The following is a 16119-nucleotide window of genomic DNA, read 5'->3' on the forward strand; positions in this document are numbered from 1 at the left end:
CTCATATTCCCACATTCAGTGCATGGACAACACATAAAACCATTCTGCTTGTTTGCCTCAGCCGCATCGAGAAACTCATGCACGCCCTTAATGTACTCGCGGGTGTGTCTGTCACTGTACATCCATTGCCGGTTCATCTGCGTGCATTATATATAATTAAGTGTCCAAATTAATAGAAGTTCATCATCACATTAAAACCAAAGTGCATACATAGTTCTCATCTAACAACATATAGCTCTCCAGAGCATCTAATTAATTAAACCATACATTGAAACTATGTAAAACATTTCAATGCGAAAACAAATGCGATCATAATCGCAACCAAGGTAACAATTGATCCAACGGCATAATGATACCAAGCCTCGGTATGAATGGCATATTTTCTAATCTTTCTAATCTTCAAGCGCATTGCATCCATCTTGATCTTGTGATCATCGACGACATCCGCAACATGCAACTCCAATATCATCTTCTCCTCCTCAATTTTTTTTATTTTTTCCTTCAACAAATTGTTTTCTTCTTCAACTAAATTTAACCTCTCGACAATAGGGTCGGTTGGCATTTCCGATTCACATACATCCTAGATAAATAAAATCTATGTCACGTTGGTCGGCATAATTTTCATAAACAATAAATGAACCAATAGTTATAAAGATAATATACATACCACATCCGAATCATAGACAGGACGAGGGCCGACGGGGGCGGATACCAAAACCATCGCACTATATAAGATGCAATAATAAATGTAAGAAAATGATACAAGTATCTATCTAAACATACAAGTAAGAATATTTTTCCTTTCAAAAAGAAGATAAGAACAAGAGGCTCACCACGGTGGTGTCGGTGATGAGATCGGCGCGGGTGATCGACGGCGGTGAAGACGGGGACGGGGCGTGACGGACCACTAAATCTAGACAAATCTCGAGGAAAATGGAGCTTGGAGGTCGAGCTTCGAGAGGAGAAAGCTTAAGTAGTGTGGCTCGGGCATTCCATCGAACACCTCATGTGCATAGGAGGTGAGCTAGAGCACCACAAAGCCCTCTCTCCCTCGGCCAGAAAAAACAGAGCACTGTGCTCTGCTCTTGCGCGAGGGGGTATATATAGGCACTTCATTGGTCCCGGTTGGTGACATGAGCCGGGACTAAAGGGGAGACTTTGGTCCCGGTTCAAGCCACCAACCGGGACCAATGGTGGTGGGCCAGGAGCGAGGCCCATTGGTTCCGGTTCGTCCCACCAACCGGGACCAAAAGGTCCAGATGAACCGGGACCAATGGCCCACGTGGCCCGGCCGGCCCCCTGGGCTCACGAACCGGGACCAATGCCCACATTGGTCCCGGTTCTAGACTGAACCGGGACTAATGGGCTGACCCGGCCTGGACCAAAGCCCTGTTTTCTACTAGTGTATGCACTATAATAAGGGCCAACCGAGAATTAACAAACTTTCTTAGCAAATCAATATACTTGCAGTGAAAAGATTAGTTCTATGAGATTGCCACTTTAGATGCTAGAGAATAGAAAAAAATGGTGTAAACAATATAGTGGTAATAAACTAGATTAAGTTAAGCAACAAATCTAAACAAGCATGTGAACAACACTATAGCACAATGTGTGGTAGAACTAATTGTACAACAGATGTAGCACATGATTGGGCATAGATTAATACAACGGATAAAAAACATGAAATTTTTCGAGTCGCGAAATAGGAAGCCAAATCAACTTACTCCTGTGCAGCTTGTTGGTGTTCGATGTGGCTCGACGACGCTTGCGCCCAATTGCTACAGGAGCACCGAATAATGCGAGGAGACGCCGCCGCCCACTTGGTGGGGTCTTGGACGCTGCCAATCAAGGCCTGCCGACAAAGAAGGAGCGTTGAGGATAGAGGGGCGAGGACGCCGCCGCGACGCCATGCCAGATGCCTCTGCAGGAGCTCCGCCGGACCTTGATGCCGTGCCGTGGTTAAGGTTCAAATTACATCTTTTTTTCCTTTCTAGGGATAGAGTTCCAATTTTGTAGTGAGTTCATAATTGGGCTTGAGGATAGACTGGGCCACTGGCCATTTATGAGTAGGGAGGGGGTTAGGCTAGTCCGACGGAATGCTTGAATCGTCTGCCATCTTTGGGTTTTGATTGTAGTTTTGAAGTTAGTAGGTCCGGTAAGACGGGTGGACTTGGTCACTTTTGGAACAATTCAATGAAGTGCGAACTTTTATATTATTCGCACTATCCCTTAGCTGCAAAGATAGATGGTATTAGTCTTGATTCGCGGCGTGTAACTCTTCTTTATGGTGAGGCACAAAATTCCAGAAAGGTAGAAAACGTGGGATACTATTAAGGGTCTTGCTGCTACAAGCAACTTGCCCTGGATTGCAGTCGGTGATTTTAATGAAGTACAGAACCTGAGCGATCATAACGGTATTGGCATCGAAGCATGACGATACTGAACCGCCTATATGGCATGCCAAATCAACGCCAAATTGGGGGTCAATTATGTCACAAGGCGATAAAATGTGGCACAAAGGTGATAAACAGGGGTATAAATTAAGGATTTTCTCAAAAATGAGTTCAATCTGTCAAATGGATGAATCATGGGGGTAAAAATAGAATTACACATTTCAAAAAGGTGGGGCCTAAGTAGCATGGATTCTACCGCATATTACTAAAAATACAATAAAGGAAAATTCTTAATGGTTTGCTAAGTAAGTTGTTTGTTTTTAGAAAAAAAAATAAGCTACAACTGAGAGATTGCGGTTTAGGGAAACAAGTGTGGCATGTTTCCAGTTAGCCCAAACTACTGAGAGGACCGGCTATGTGTTAGTACTACTTGTGCTCATGCACACTACGCACACACGCGCGCGCGCCCACACACACACACACACACTCACACACACACACGCACACGCACACGCACACGCACACGCACACGCACCCGCACGCGCGCGCGAGAGTGTTGCTCACACTTGAGGCTTGAATGGTTGATGCCTTCAAAAGAAGTTAATATTAAATCAGTCAGTGTGGGGTAGAATGATATCAGACTTTGGATATCCTTGTCGGTGGATGAGAAATTGTTTAGGCTCAGATAAGGTAGGCTCTTGAAACCTTGGAATGCCCGGGGCAAGCTGATGATGCAGTTTTCCAGTTGCAGAAACTTCAGATCTCCGATAGAAAAGAGGCATGAGGAAATCTTTTACCTTGGCCCTGAGTTCAACTTGATTATAACTGACCTTAGTGATCTACTTGACAGCATGAGCATGCACCTAGGGAACTCATCCTGGTAACTTTTGTTACCTGATATATCAAACTCTTCTATGGTTCCCTTGTGGAGTGCTAACACCATGTCGACAAACGTAACAAACCTGGTTCCCATAAAATTTCTATCTCACAAAGATATTTTTGGCATATTTGTCCATGCATCCCTCCAAGTACTTCATAAGGTGCTAGTCCTAACTGCTTCTCTGACATTCGAACGGGACAGGACGTTGCCCTTTATCTTTGGAAGTAGACTGCACACTCTGTCTGAAGTCACAACAAATATAGCTTCCCCTTGGCCTTTTTGCAGGTACTCATCAAACTCTCCACCCTGGCCTTTTTGCAGGCACTCACTGCTTCAGAATAGAAATTTAACTGTTGTGATATTTAAAAAATATGGGGAGCCTGAATTAGCGTGGATTCTACCACATACCACAACATGCAGAAATAAAATTGTGGACTGTGTAAGTTGCTTGTTCATAGAAAAACAAAAAATAAGCAACATACGAAAGATGGGAGTTTCAGGAAACAAGTCCGTCCGGCATGTTTCTATTAACAGAACTGAACTTGACTACTGGTGTTGGTAGGCTGAAAAGCTTGATTATTCCAACATTAAATACAGGCATGGTCGGGATGCAATAGCTTATAGTCATGCTTACTCAGTCACGACTGTCCTAGTTTGGAAGACGATTATGCCTGGCATACTATGCACTATAGTAAGGGCCAACTGAGAATTAACTAATTTTCTTACCAAATCAACATGCTTGCAAGGAAAAGATTAATTCTATGAGATTGTCACTTTAGATATTAGAGAATAGGAAAAACAATGTAAATAAGATAGTAGTAATAAACTAGATTATGTTAGGCAACAAATCTAAACAAGCATGGGAACATCACACTATAGCACCATATGTAGTAGTAGAACTAATTGTACAATCCATGTAGCACATCATTGGGCATAGATTCATACAACTGATAAAAAACTTGAAATTTTTCGAGTTGTGAGATAGGAAGCCAAATCAATTTACTCCCATGCAGCTTGTTGGTGTTCGATGTGGCTTGACGACGCTTGTGCTCAATTGCTGCAGGAGCACCGAATAATGCGAGGAGACAACGCTGCCCGCTTGGTGGGATCCTCTATGTTGCCAATCACGGCCCGCCACCAAGATGGAGCGCTGAGGACAGAGGGGCGACGATGCGGCCGCGACGCAAGGCCAGATGCCTCTGCAGGAGCTCCGCTGTACCCTGATGCCGTGTCGTGGTTAAGGTTCCGATTACCTCTTTTTCCTTTTGAGGGATAGGGTTCCAATTTTGTAGTGAGTTCAAAATTGGGCTTGAGGAGAGACCGGGCCACCTGGCCATGTATGAGTATGGACGGGGTAGGCTAGTCCGAGTGAATGCTTCAATCGCCTGCCATCTTTGGGTTTTGATTGTAGTTTAGAAGTTAGTAGGACCGGTAGGATGGGTGGACTTGGTCTCTTTTGGAACAATTCAATAAAGTTTAAACTTTTAAATTATTCGCAGTATCCCTTAGCTGCTAAGATAGATGGTGTTGGTCCTGATCCGTGGCGTGTAAGTCTTTTTTATGGAGAGGCACAAATTCTAGAAAGGCAGAAAACATGGGATGCTATTAAGGGTCTTGCTTCTACAAGCAACTTGCCCTAGATTGCAGTTGATGATTTTTATGAAGTACTGAACCTGAGCGATCATAACGGTATTGGCATCGAAGCATGATGGTACAGAACCCCCTATGTGGCATGCCAAATCAATGCCAAATTGGGGTCAATTCTGTCAGAAGGGAATAAAATGTGGCACAAAGGTGATAAACAGGAGTATAAATTGATGATTTTCTAAAAAATGGGTTAAATCTGTCAAATGGATGAATCATGGGGGTAAAATGGAATTAACACATTTCCACAATATGAAGCCTAAGTAGCATGTATTCTACTGCATATTACTAATAATACAATAAAGGAAAATTAAATGGTTTGCTAAGTAAGTTGTTTGTTCTTAGAAAACCAAAATTTAGCTACAACTGAGAGATCAAAGTTTAGAGAAAAAAGGCTGTCGTGTTTCCTGCCAGCCCAAACTACACAGTAGCTGGGTACCGACGATCGAAGGAAGGTGAGAAGAGCTAAACTACTGAGAGGACCGGCTGTGTGTTAGTACTACTTGTGCTCATGCACACTACACACACACACGGTATTGCTGCTCACACTTGAGGCTTGAATGGTTGATGCCCTCAAAAGAAGTTAATAATAAATCAGTCAGTGCAGTGCAGAACGAGACAAGACTTTGGATATCCCTGTCGGTGGATGAGAAATAGTTTAGGCCCAGGTAAGTTAGGCTCTTGAAAACTTGGAATGCCCGGGGCAAGCTGATGATGCAGTTTTCCCATTGCAGAAACTTCAAATCACCGATAGAAAAGAGGCATGAGGAAATATTATATCTTGGCCCTGAGTTCAACTTGATTATAACTGACCTTGGTGATCTCCTTGACAACATGAGCATCCACATAGCGAACTCATCTTGGTAACTTTTGTTACGTGATATATCAAACTCTTCTATGGTTCTTGTGTGGTGTGCTAACAACATATCGACCAACGTAACGAAGCTAGTTCCCTCCAAGTACTTGATAAGGTGCTAGTCCTAACCGCTTCTCTGACATTCGAACGGGACTGGACGTTGCCCTTTATCTTTGGAAGTAGACTGCTCAGTCTGTCACAACAGATGTAACTTTCCGCTGGCCTTTTTGCAGTACTCATCGAACTCCCCGCACTTGCCTTTTTGCAAGCACTCATTGCTTCAGAATACAGATTAAACTGTTGTGGTATTTCAAAAACTTGAAATTTTTCGAGTCGTGAAATAGGAAGCAAAATCAACTTACTCCTATGCAACTTGTTGTTGTTCGATGTGGCTCGACGACACTTGCGCCCAATTGCTACAGGAGCACCGAATAATGCGAGGAGACGACGCCACCGACTTGGTGGGGTCTTGGACGCTGCCAATCAAGCCCTACCGCCAAGAAGGAGCGCTGAGATAGAGGGGCGAGGACGCCGCCGCGACACCAGGCCAGATGCCTCTGCAGGAGCTCCGCCGGACCCTGATGCCGTGTCGTGGTTAAGGTTCGAATTACATCTTTTTTCCTTTTGAGGGATAGGGTTCCAATTTTGTGGTGAGTTCATAATTGGGCTTCAGGATAGTCTGGGCCACTAGGCCATTTATCAGTATGGAGGGGGTTAGGCTAGTCCGACTGAATGCTTGAATCGCCTGCCATCTTTGGGTTTGGATTGTAGTTTTGAAGTTAGTAGGTCTGGTAGGACGGGTGGACTTGGTCACTTTTGGAACAATTCAATAAAGTTCGAACTTTTATATTATTCCTAGTATCCATTAGCTGCTAAGATAGATGGTGTTGGTCCTGATCCGTGGCGTGTGACTCTTCTTTATGGTGAGGCACAAATTCCAGAAAGGTAGAAAACATGGGATACTATTAAAGGTCTTGCTGCTACAAGCAACTTGCCCTGGATTGCAGTCAGTGATTTTAATGAAGTACAGAACTTGAGAGATCATAACAGTATTTGCATAGAAGCATGACGATACTGAACCGCCTATATGGCATGCCAAATCAACACCAAATTGGGGGTCAATTATGTCACAAGGCGATAAAATGTGGCACAAAGATGATAAACAGGGGTATAAAATTGACGATTTTCTCAAAAATGGGTTAAATATGTCAAATGGATGAATCATGGGGTAAAAATAGAATTAACACATTTCAAAAAGATGGAGCCTAAGTAGCATGGATTGTACCGCATATTACTAAAAATACAATAAATGAAAATTCTTAATGGTTTGCTAAGTAAGTTGTTATGCTTTTAGAAAAAAAATAAGCTACAACTGCGAGATTGGAGTTTAAGGAAACAAGTCTGACATGTTTCCTGTCAGCCCAAACTACACAGTAGCTGGGTACCGAGGATTGGACGAAGGTGTGGAAGAGCTAAACTACTGAGAGTACCGGCTGTGTGTTAGTACTACTTGTGCTGGTGCACACTACGCGCACACACACACTAGTGCTACTCACACTTGAGGCTTGAATAGTTGATGCCCTGAAAAGAAGTTAATATTAAATCTGTCAGTGCGGTGCAGAACGAGACAAGACTTTGGATATCCCTGTCGGTGGATGAGAAATTGTTTAGGATCAGGTAAGTTAGGCTCTTGAAATCTTGGAATGCCCTGGGCAAGCTGATGATGCAGTTTTCCAGTTGCAAAAACTTCAAATCACTGATAGAAAAGAGGCATGAGGAAATATTATACCTTGGCCCTGAGTTCAACTTGATCTCCTTGACAGCATGGGCATCCACCTAGCAAACTCATCCTGGTAACTTTTGTTACCTGATATATCAAACTCTTCTACAGTTTCCTTGTGGAGTGCTAACAACTTATCGTCCAACGTGACGAACCTGGTTCCCATAAAATTTCTATCTCACAAAGATATTTTCGGCATATTTGTCTATGCATCCCTCCAAGTACTTGATAAGGTGCTAGTACTAACCGCATCTCTGGCAATCGAACGGGACATGACGTTGCCCTTTATCTTTGGAAGTAGACTGCTCAGTCTGTCAGAAGTCACAACAGATGTAGCTTCCCCTAGCCTTTTTGCAGGTACTCCTCGAACTCTCCACCCTGGCCTTTTTGCAGGCATTTATTTCTTCCGAATACAGATTAAACTGTTGTATTTCAAAAACATGGGGAGCCTAAATTAGAGTGGATTCTACCACATATCACAACATGCAGAAATTAAATTGTGGACTGCGTAAGTTGCTTGTTCATGGAAAAACAAAAAATAAGAAACAACCGAAAGATGGGAGTTTCAGGAAACAAGTCCGGCCGGCATGTTTCTACTAATAGAATTGAACTCGTCTACTGGTGTTGGTAGGCTGAAAAGCTTGGTTATTCCAACAATAAATATAAGCATGGTCGGGACGCAATAGCTTGTAGTCATGGTTACTTAGTCACGACTGTCCTAGTTTGGAAAACGATTATGCCTGGCATACTATGCACTATAATAAGGGCCAACCGAGAATTAACTAATTTTCTGACCAAATCAACATGCTTGCAAGGAAAATATTAATTCTATGAGATTGTCACTTTAGATGTTAGAGAATACAAAAAAAAGTGTAAATAATATAGTAGTAATAAACTTGATTAAGTTATCCAACAAATCTACACAAGCATGTGAACAACACTATAGCACCATATGTAGTAGAACTAATTGTACAACAGATGTAGCACATGATTGGGCATAGATTCATCCAACTGATAAAAACTTGTAATTTTTCGAGTCGTGAAATAGGAAGCCAAATCAATTACTCCTATGCAGCTTGTTGGTGTTCGATGTGGCTCGACGACGCTTGCGCTCAATTACCGCAGGAGCACCGAATAATATGAGGAGACGACGACGCCCGCTTGGACGTCGCCAATCACGGTCTGCCGCCAAGATGTTGCGTTGAGGACAGAGGGGCGAGGACGCCGCCGCGACGCCAGGCTAGATGCCTCTGCAGGAACTCCGCAGGACCCTGATGACGTGTCGTGGTTAAGGTTCCAATTACCTCTTTTTTTCCTTTTGATGGATAGGGTTCCAATTTTTTAGTTAGTTCAGAATTGGGCTTGAGGAGAGACCGGGCCACTTGGCCATGTATGAGTAGGGAGGGGGGTAGGCTAGTCCGACTGAATGCTTGAATCGTCTGCCATCTTTGGGTTTTGCAGTTAGTAGGTCCGGTAGGACGGGTGGACTTGGTCTCTTTTGGAACAATTCAATAAAGTTCAAACTTTTCAATTATTCCAAGTATCCCTTAGCTGCTAGGATAGATGGTGTTGGTCCTGATCCGTATCGTGTAACTCTTCTTTATGGTGAGGCAGAAATTCTGGAAAGGTAGAAAACGTCTGATACTATTACGGGTCTTTCTACTACAAGCAGCTTGCCCGGGATTGCACTCAGTGATTTTAATGAAGTACTGAACCTGAGCGATCATAATGGTATTTTGCATTGAAGCATGACGAGACTGAACCGCCTATGTGGCATGCCAAATCAACGCCAAATTGGGGGTCAATTCTGTCACAAGGGGATAAAATAGGGACATTTACATCTATACCCCTAATTTGCGCCCACTCTCAGATTTACCCCTAATTTCAAAGCCTGCTCAAATTTGCCCCTCCGTCATTAGGTGCATTTACAGAAATACCCTTCTGTGCCGTTACCGTCCGGTCAAAGCAGGTCAAAGGGCTTTGACCATCCTGAAAAAAATAGCAAAAAAATTCTAAAAAATCCGAAAATTTGTGGGATCAAAGATACTCAGGTTCGCAAGGTGCGTGCAAAGTTTCGTGCTGTTCGTACATTCCAAGAGCTCGTGTCAGAGGAAAAACAATAAATATGTAAGCCTGTGAACAGTAAATTCAAAAAAATAGTAAGAAAATTCAAAAAAATATGAAATTTTTTGGCATAAAAAAGGCTCGGGTCTGCAAGCTGCGTGCAAATTTTTGTTGTGTTTGGACATTGGAGGGGCTTGTGGAAAAAAAAACAAAATTTGGCTCGGGAAAAACTTGGGAAAAATGACTATTTTGTTTTTTCTTGCTAGAGGTCCTCACATGTCATTTGATCACAAAAACTTGCAAGCACCGTGTGCACCCAAGCCACTTTTATGCCAAAAAAATTCATATATTTTTTTAATTTTTTTGCTATTTTATTTTAAATTTATTGTTCACAAGCGTGCAGATTAACTGTTTCTCCTCGCCACGAGCTCCTGGAATGTCCAAATAGCATGAAAATTTGCACACAGCTTGGGCACATGAGTATCTTTGATCTCACAAAATTTTACATTTTTTAGATTTTTTTTCTATTTTTTTCAGGACGGTTTGACCGGATGGTAATGGCGCAAAAGGGCATTTCTATAAGGGCACCTAACGGCGGAGGGGAAATTTTGAGCAGGCTTTTGAATTAGGGGTATATCTGATTAAGTGGTTCGAGTTAGGGACAGAAATGCAAATGACCCGATAAAATATGGTAGAAATGTGATAAACAGGGGTATAAATTGAGGGTTTTCTCACAAATGGGTTAAAGCTGTCAAATGGATGAATCATGGGGGTAAAAATGGAATTAACACATTTCCAAAAGATGGAGCTTAAGTAGCATGGATTCTACCGCATATTACTAAAAATACAATAAAGAAAAATTCTTAACGGTTTGCTAAGTAAGTTGTTTGTTCTTTGAAAAACAAAAATAAGCTACAACTGAGAGATTGGAGTTTAGAGTAACAAGCCTGGCGTGTTTCCTGTCAACCCAAACTATGCAGTACCTAGGTAGCGAGGATCGGACAAAGGTGAGGAAGAGCTAAACTATTGAGAGTATCGGCTGTGTGTTAGTACTACTTGTGCTCATGCACACTACGCACACACACACTAGTGCTGTTCACACTTGAGGCTTGAATGGTTGATGCCCTCAAAATAAGTAAATATTAAATCAGTCAGTGCGGTGCAGAACGAGACAAGACTTTGGATATCCCTCTCGGTGGATGAGAAACTTTTTAGGCTCAGGTAAGTTAGGCTCTTGAAACCTTGGGATGCCCGAGGCAAGCTGATGATGCAGTTTTCCAGTTGCAGAAACTTCAAATCATCCATAGAAAGGATTCATGAGGAAATCTTATACCTTTGCCTGAGTTCAACTTGATTATAACTGACCTTGGTGATCTCCTTGACAGCATGAGCATCCACCTAGTGAACTCGTCATGATAATTTTGTTACCTGATATATCAAACTCTTCTATGGTTCTCTTGTGGAGTTCTAACAATATATCGACCAACATGACGAACCTGGTACCCATAGAATTTCTATCTCGCAAAGATATTTTTGGCATATTTTTCCATGCATCCCTCCAAGTACTTGATAAGGTGCTAGTCCTAATCGCTTCTCTGATATTCGAACGGGACAGGAAGTTGCCATTTATCTTTGGAAGTAGTGCTCAGTCTGTCTCAAGCCACAACAGATGTAGCTTCCCCCTGGCCTTTTTGCAGGTATTCATCGAACTCTCCACCCTGGCCTTTTTGCAGGCACTTAATGCTTCAGAATACCAATTAAACTGTTCTGGTATTTCAAAAATATGAGGAGCCTAAATTAGCATGGATTCTACCACATTTCACAACATGCAAAAATTAAATTGTGGACTGCGTAAGTTGCTTGTTCATGGAAAAACAAAAAATAAGCAACAATCAAAAGACGGGAGTTTCAGGAAACAAGTCCGGCCGGCATGTTTCTATTAAGACAACTGAACTCGGATACAGGTGTCGGTAGGCTGAAAAGCTTGATTATTTCAAAATTAAATATAAGCATGGTCGGGATGCAATAGCTTATAGTCATGGTTGTCATGACTGTCCTAGTTTGGAAAACGATTATGCCTGGCATACTATGCACTATAATAAGGACCAGCCCAGAATTAACTAATTTTCTTACCAAATCAACATGCCTGTGTTGGAACAAACCCACGGCGACGAGCGTCGAGAAGCCCTCCAACAATCAACGCCGGACGGAGGTAGAAGACGATGAACAAATCACAACTCCCTCAAACACATATACATGGAGGTACACACGCACACACACAGCACAACCTCGGAATAACTCTCACATCAACCGGGCGCGTACCACAGTCCCGACGAATACTACATCTTCCTTGGGCCCCTCCCCCTCGGCTCGGCACACACCGTCACCGTGGCGCGGCAACAAACCGGGGCACTTTACATCAATACACGGGATGGGCTTTTATAGCCAAGCTACACACCAGCACCCACACTCACATGACCCAGCCACCACACCGGCCACTAACCCATGCATGCACCATCATACCCGGCCACTAACTCAATTAACTTGGCCGGCACTCACGCACTTGCTAACAACCTTATCCAGCTGATCTGATTCATGCACTAACTAACCCCACGCAAGTCACGCGCACACCACGTAGCTAGCTCCAACAGATCGCAACAGCCTCTGTGCATGCAACTCCTTCACGTCAGGAATGCGAGCATGGACTCACGCCGGCACACACCCCGTGCCCATCATGGACTAGAACTGTCGCGTCGACGCCGGTCACCACCGGACGGGCACAAGCATGGCTTATTGCCAACCCTCACCCCCTAAGCCATGACCTTGCCGTTGTCGTCGTCTTGTACTCGTTGCCGGCGGCCCCTTGCACGCGACGACCTGTGCCGCACCGCCCGGTCTCCGCACCATGGCCACCGCGCTACACCCATTGTCGACGTCGTTCCCCGGATGCCGTGCCACAGCCGCAACAGCATCCACGCCGCCGTGAAGCGCCGCTGCGCCACCAAGCAGCGCCTCGGCGGCCTCCGCGGTTGCCGCACATACGACATCACCGCCTGCCACCTCCACCACGTGCCATGACAGCCGCAGCACCGGCCACCTCCATACGCCGACACACGGCCTGGAGCTTTACCGCGCAGCCGCCAACGAACGCCGCCACCGCCAGCACGCCTCCGGCAAGGTGACGACACCAAAGATGAACCAGCTCATGATACCAAATGTTGGAACAAACCCACGGCGACGAGCGCCGAGAAGCCCTCCGACGATCAACGCCGGACGGAGGTAGAAGACGATGAACAAATCACACTTCCAGCGATGAACGCCCCGGCCGAAGAACGGCCTGTATGTTGGCATCTATTCATCTCAATTTCCTCAAACACATATACATGGAGGTACACACGCACACACGCAGCACAACCCCGGAAGAACTCTCACATCGACCGGGCGCGTACCACAGTTCCGACGGAGACTACATCTTCCTTGGGCCCCTCCCCCTCGGCTCGGCACACACCGTCACCGTGGCGTGGCAACAAACCGGCGCACTTTACATCAATACACCGGATGGGCTTTTATAGCCAAGCTACACACCAGCACCCGCACTCACATGATCGAGCCACCACACCGGCCACTAACCCATGCATGCACCATCACACCCGGCCACTAACTCAATTAACTTGGTCGGCACTCACGCACTAGCTAAAAACCTTATCCAGCTGATCTGATTCATGCACTAACTAACCCCACGCGAGTCACGCGCACACCACGTAGCGAGCTCCAACAGATCGCAACAGCCTCTGTGCATGCAACTCCTTCACGTCAGGAACGCGAGCATGGACTCAAGCCGGCACACACCCCGTGCCCATCATGGACCAGAACTGTCGCGTCGACGCCGGTCACCACCGGACGGGCACAAGCATGGCTTATTGCCAACAGCCTGCAAGGATAAGATTGATTCTATGAGATTATCACTTTAGATGTTAGAGAATAGAAAAAACAGTGTAAATAATATAGTAGTAGTGAACTCGATTAAGTTAAGCAACAAATCTAAACAAGTAGCACCATACGTAGTAGAACTAATTGCACAACAGATGTAGCACGTGATTGGGCATAGATTCATACAACTGATAAAAAACTTGAAATTTTTCGAGTCCTGAAATAGGAAGCCAAATCAACTTACTCCTATGCAGCTTGTTGGTGTTCGATGTGGCTCAACAACGCGTGCGCTCAATTACTGCAGGAGCACCGAATAATGCGAGGAGGTGACAACGCCCTCTTGGTGGGGTCTTGGACGTTGCCAATCACGGTCTGCTGCCAAGATGGAGCATTGAGGAAAGAGGGGCGAGGACGCCGCCACGATGCCAGGCCAGATGCCTCTGCAGGAACTCCGCCGGACACTGATGCCGTGTCGTGGTTAAGGTTCCAATTACCTCTTTTTTTTCCTTTTGAGGGATAGTGTTCCAATTTTGTAGTGAGTTCAGAATTGGGCTTGAGGAGAGACTGGGCCATTTGGCCATGTATGAGTAGGGAGGTGGGTAGGCTAGTCCGACTGAATGATTGAATCGCCTGCCATCTTTGGGTTTTGATTGTATTTTTGTAGTTAGTAGGTCCCGTAGGACAGGTGGAGTTGGTCACTTTTGGAACAATTCAATAAAGTTCGAACATTTAAATTATCCCAATATCCCTTAGCTGCTAAGATAGATGGTGTTGGTCCCAGGGGCGGAGCCAGGATACAGACATGAGGGGGGCGAGGAAGATAATAATTGTTCGAGAGACACAACACAATAATATAGTCTCAAAAATGTAACTTCATTATATTGCAACATACGTCCAGTACTCTCTTCGTCCCAGTAAAGTTGAGACATTTATTTTGGGGCGGAGGGAGAAATATATAAAAGAAAACTACATATCCGTGAGTTGCACATCAACTGGACTTGGGTTCGAATTATCATGTAGAAAGATTTGCATTTGCCATGACAGTCTGAGCTAGAAGCAACGGGCTTGAAAACCGAATATGTTTTAGTTGTATTCTCTCTTCATCCTTCAGTGATTGAAATAAACGAGCAGTAGAATTAGATTCTTAAATTGTAATTCTACTGTATCTAATTAGTAAATTAAACCACTGCCTTCAACGGAATTGTATTAATTCAAAAAGATTATTATTTGCCAGTGATGTAACTTGGTTCATTGAAACAGATCTTGTGGTGCGTGATGCCGGTGCAGCACACAAACCGGCATGGTCTCCATCGTGGACTCTGTCGCCGGAGTGGACAGTGGAGTGCCCTCTACCCTGTGACGCAGCGGCGGAAGCAGAGAGAGCTGAGAGACGGCGGTGGAAGCAGCGAGAGTCGAGAGACGGCGGCGTAGGGGCTTACGGTGCCAGCAGACCTAGAAGCCACGATGCCCACAAACGAAATTACAGGGTAGATAGGAAACTGACTGCCTGATATTACGGATGCACGTAATTCTTTTCTTTCTGATGTGTACAACTAGCGATGCTTTCTCACGTTGGGCTTTGGGCTGGAAAGGTGTCCTGCTAGGCCATTAGCTTTCAACATAGGTCTACAAGTGGTCTGCACTTTACATATTCGTACTGATGTGTACTAGTACCTGGTAACGGAAACTCACAGGGGGGGCGAAGCCATGGGGGGTGTCTGACCCCTGCTCGCACCCCCCTGCCTCCGCCTCTGGTTGGTCCTGTTCCGTGGCGTGTAAGTCTTCTTTATGGTGAGGCACAAATTCCAGAAAGGTAGAAAACGTGGGATACTATTAAGGGTCTTACTGCTACAAGCAACTTGCCCTGGATTACAGTCGGTGATTTTAATGAAGTACTGAACCTGAGCGATCATAACGGTATTGGCTTCGAGGCGTGACGATACTGAACCGCCTATATGGCATGCCAAATCAACGCCAAATTGGGGGTCAATTCTATCACAAAGGGAAAAAATGTGGCACAAACGTGATAAACAGGGGTATAAATTGAGGATTTTCTCAAAATGGGTTAAATCTGTCAAATGGATGAATCATGGGGGTAAAAATGGAATTTACACATTTCCAAAAGATGGAGCGTAAGTAGGATGGATTCTACCGCATATTACTAAAAATACAATGAAGGAAAATTCTTAATGTTTTGCTAAGCAAGTTGTTTGTTCTTAGTAGAAAAACAAAAATAAGCTACAACTGAGAGATTGGAGTTTAGGGAAACAAGTCTGGCATGTTTCCTGCCAGCCCAAACTACCCAGTAGCTGGGTACCGAGGATCGGACCAATGTGAGGAAGAGCTAAACTACTGAGAGTACCGGATGTGTGTTAGTACTACTTGTGCTCATGCATACTACGCGCGCGCGCGCACACACACACACTAGTGCTGCTCACACTTGAGGCTTGAATGGTTGATGCCCTCAAAAGAAGTTAATATCAAATCAGTCAGTGCAGGGCAGACTGATATCAGACTTTGGATATCCCTGTCAGTGGATGAGAAATTGTTTAGGCTAAGGTAAGTTAGGCTC

At 44.6% G+C, this 16119-nt stretch overlaps 3 pseudogenes across 1 annotated transcript; all 3 read right to left on the reverse strand.

Annotated features, from left to right (window-relative positions):
• Positions 1 to 2880: 2880 nt before the first annotated feature.
• Positions 2881 to 3874, reverse strand: LOC147982287 (F-box/FBD/LRR-repeat protein At1g13570-like; annotated as a pseudogene).
• On the reverse strand, positions 3599 to 6049 carry LOC147982288 (F-box/FBD/LRR-repeat protein At1g13570-like; annotated as a pseudogene).
• Positions 5979 to 13170, reverse strand: LOC147982289 (F-box/FBD/LRR-repeat protein At1g13570-like; annotated as a pseudogene). The gene is made up of 4 exons (XR_015599146.1): positions 11751 to 13170; positions 11114 to 11379; positions 10951 to 11015; positions 5979 to 7975 (listed from the first exon to the last, which is right to left on the reverse strand). The product of XR_015599146.1 is annotated as an F-box/FBD/LRR-repeat protein At1g13570-like (transcript).
• Between the last annotated feature and the right edge of the window lie 2949 nt (positions 13171 to 16119).

This window comes from Triticum urartu, chromosome 3A (assembly GCF_056163025.1).
Source record: "Triticum urartu cultivar PI428250 chromosome 3A, HENAU_Tu73, whole genome shotgun sequence".
NCBI lineage: Eukaryota > Viridiplantae > Streptophyta > Magnoliopsida > Poales > Poaceae > Triticum > Triticum urartu.